Raw genomic sequence first — 3,336 nt, forward strand, 5'->3', positions numbered from 1 at the left:
ATCTCAGCTCACTGCAACCTCCGCCTCCCGGGTTCAAGCAATTCTCCTGCCTCAGTCTCCTGAGTAGCTGGGATGACAGGTGCCCGCCACCACACCTGGTTAATTTTTGTTTTAGTAGAGATGGGGTTTCACCATGTTGGCCAGGCTGGTCTCGAATCCTGACCTCAGGTGATCTGCCAGCATCCCAAAGTGCCAGGATTACAGGCGTAAGCCACCACCCCTGGCCATTCTCCTGGCATAGTATTTAAGGAAACGAAAGTCACAATTCAAATGAAGGAGGGACTTTAGTCTCAGTCCTTACAGAATCTAAGCCCAAACCCCAGATCAGATGACAGATGACTGTCACAATGTGGGTAGGCGGAGGTGAGGTGAGGCAGCCTGGCAGGGAGGAGACCCGGGTCCAAAGGTGGCCCCCAGCTAGACACAGGGACCCGGAGGATTAAGGGCAAGTCTGAAACCTCCACTTCAGGCCATCTGGATAAGGGAAGAGGACAGATGATTGAAAACCCTACAAGGGCAGTGAGAGGGCAGAGCGTGGGGGTCTACACGGGCGCCCCTCAGCGCACACCCAATGCCCTGTGCACGGTGGTGGTTCCTGGGCTGAGCAGGCGACCGCTGGCTGGCTGCGGCCACAGGCAATGATGCCATCCTGTCCAAAGGGCAGTATCCAAGCCCCACTCCTGTCCTAGCAGGCGGGGGAGGGCTCAGGGAGCAGTAGATACCCTCCCTGCTGGGCCAAGGTCAGGCCTTATTTTCTGACAATTGCCCACATCAAGGAACACAGAAACCGGGATTTTTGTGATCTTGCCTCCAAGTTAGGCGGATCAACTCAAGCCAATACATGTGTTTCAGATTAAACCCAGTTAGGAGACAAACACCCTCCACAGCCGCCGCCGCCTCTTCCCAGAACCGCAGGACCTTCAAGCCACAGGGCGGTGGGCCCCGGAGATAGTGTGGGGAAGGGCACCTCCCCCTCCCCTGGCTCTCTGGAGGGGATTCTGAGGGGTCCTCCCTGGCCCACCCGTGGTGACCCAGCCCCAGACAACGTTTCCTGAAGTTTTAGAACCTGAATGAGTCAGCCCCGGGTGCCGTGGAGTCACACTTCCCCACACCGCAGAAGCAGCAGCCCCAAGAATAGGACTCCCTGCCCCCCAACCCCACGGCCCCACGGAAGCCGGGTTAGCTAACGCCGGGTGGGAGGCCTGCGCCGGACGGGGTGGCTTTTCTGCGAATCCTGCTTAGATCCGCCCCTCTCGGTGGCTTGCCACAGGCAGCAGAAAGGGTGCACCCCAGAACGGACGGCCTTTCCCTCCAGCACCGCAGCTGGGCCCCCAGGCCCTGTACACCTGCCGGGCTAAATAGTGGACAACATCTGCCAGAGGCCACAACCTCACTGGTCTCCCAGCCTTGACTCACAGCTTGGCCAAAGAGAGTGGGTGGGGGCTGGCTAGAAGGACCCAGCTGTCCTCCATCCCAGCCCTCAGCCAGGGCGCCGAGGCCAGCGGTTTGGTTGTGCTGGGAAATTGCCTTAGCAGTCAGCACCAGCTGATTCTTGAAAAAGTAGCAGGGAGGCCAGGGAGCAGGGGCCAGGGCTGGGCTGCAGGGCGGCCGCCTTCCTGACTGCCTTTGGTGGGAGCAGCTCCCCGGAGCCTCCTTCCCTCAGGCTCCAGTCCCTTTGGGGTGCTGCTCAGACCCAACCCAGCAGCTTAGCTCCCCCTTCCTCCCCCACGTCCGGCCTCACTTCATTCAAAAGCCTTTCCAGCCTCTTCCGTCGGTGCAGTGGGATTTGGGGATCACAGGATCCTGGCCTTCGGCCTTGTCCTCCCACCCCCCACTCCCTCTGCCCTCTCTCATCCACTCATCCTTGTGCCCAAACTGCAGGGGCTGCTGTCTCCCCATTTCCTCTCCCTTGCACCCCTCTTTTCTGCTCCCTCGAGTGCCCCTGCCTCTCCCCTGTCCCCCGAGCCCAGGGAAGCCTCTCCCGTTGTCCCTGGCATCAGAGCAGCCAGGGAGCTGCTTTACCTGTGGATACGCTGCAGCTCCACACCCAGCCTAGTCCCGCCAAGCCTGCACACTGAGGGGGCTCCAGCCAGCACAAGAGCTTTTTTTGCTGCCTTCTAATCCAGCGTCCAGCAGGCTTCAGATTACAGCTACTCCTTTCTTAAAGCGACCTGCACTCAATTTGGATTCTGAGATTGCATCACTGTCTCGCGTTAACTTTAACCCACTGCCGCAGCTGTCCCTTATCCCCAAGGCACACACATTTACACACCTTCCTCTTCCTTTAGATTTTCCTTAAGGGGCCAGGCGCAGGGGCTCACACCTGTAATCCCAGCACTTTGGGAGACAGAGGGCAGGTGGACCACCTGAGGTCAGGAGTTCAAGACCAGCATGGACAACATGGAGAAACCCCGTCTCACCTAAACATACAAACAAACCTGGGCACAGTGGCTCACGCTTGTAATCCCAGCACTTCGGGAGACCAAGGTGGGTGGATCACCCGAGGTCAGGAGTTCCAGACCAGCCTAGCCAACATGGTGAAACCCCGTCTCTACTAAAAATACAAACAAAATCAGCCGGGCATGATGGGACACACCTGTAGTCCCAGCTACTCCGGAGGCTGAAGCACAAGAATGGCGTGAACCCGGGAGGCGGAGCTTACAGTGAGCCGAGATCACACCACTGCACTCCAGCCTGGGCAACAGAGCGAGACTCCATCTCAAAATTAAAAGAAAAAAGAAGAAAAAATTCTTAGTATAGTGACAACCTTCTATTTCCTCCTCAATTCTTCCCGTATCACCATAACCGCCATCTCGAATTTGATTTTTATTATTTTCATGCATTTTTTTACTTTTACCATGTAAGTTTTTGTCCCTAAGTGATATATAATATCAATTTGCATGTTCTTAAACCTTACTTAGGTCAATGTATCACACTGCTTTTTTTTTTTTTTTTTTTTCAGATGGAGTCTCACTCTGTCACCCAGGCTGGAGTGCAGTAGCACGATCTCAGCTCACTGCAACCTCTGCCTCCCAGGCTCAAGAAGTTCTCCTGCCTCAGCCTCCCGAGTAGCTGGGATTACAGGCGCGCACGAGCACGCCCAGCGAGATTCGTTGTTTATATCCTCACCAATGCTTGGCATATTGTCAGACAGTTAAATTTTGCCAATCTGATGAGTGTGAAATAGATGTCCTGTCCTTATGGTTTTAATTTGCATTTCCTTGATTACTAGTGAGGATAAAAGGTATTTTCATAGTTTCTTGGCCACTTAGGATTCTCCTTGTGTGAACTACCTGGGCCTGTTTTTCTGCTGTTTTTCTTTTTTTTTTTTTTTTT

General features: G+C 54.9%; 1 protein-coding gene across 1 annotated transcript in view; it reads right to left on the reverse strand.

The window, feature by feature from the left end:
- The window catches only part of SERPINF1 (serpin peptidase inhibitor, clade F (alpha-2 antiplasmin, pigment epithelium derived factor), member 1), a 17,076-nt gene extending 14,898 nt beyond the window's left edge, over positions 1–2,178 (reverse strand). Inside the window, exon 1 of the mRNA XM_011987268.1 lies at positions 2,023–2,178. The gene's annotated coding sequence lies outside the window, so the exon portion shown is untranslated. The remainder of the gene's footprint in view (positions 1–2,022) is intronic.
- Positions 2,179–3,336: the final 1,158 nt, after the last annotated feature.

This window comes from Mandrillus leucophaeus, unplaced genomic scaffold (assembly GCF_000951045.1).
Source record: "Mandrillus leucophaeus isolate KB7577 unplaced genomic scaffold, Mleu.le_1.0 Scaffold306, whole genome shotgun sequence".
NCBI lineage: Eukaryota > Metazoa > Chordata > Mammalia > Primates > Cercopithecidae > Mandrillus > Mandrillus leucophaeus.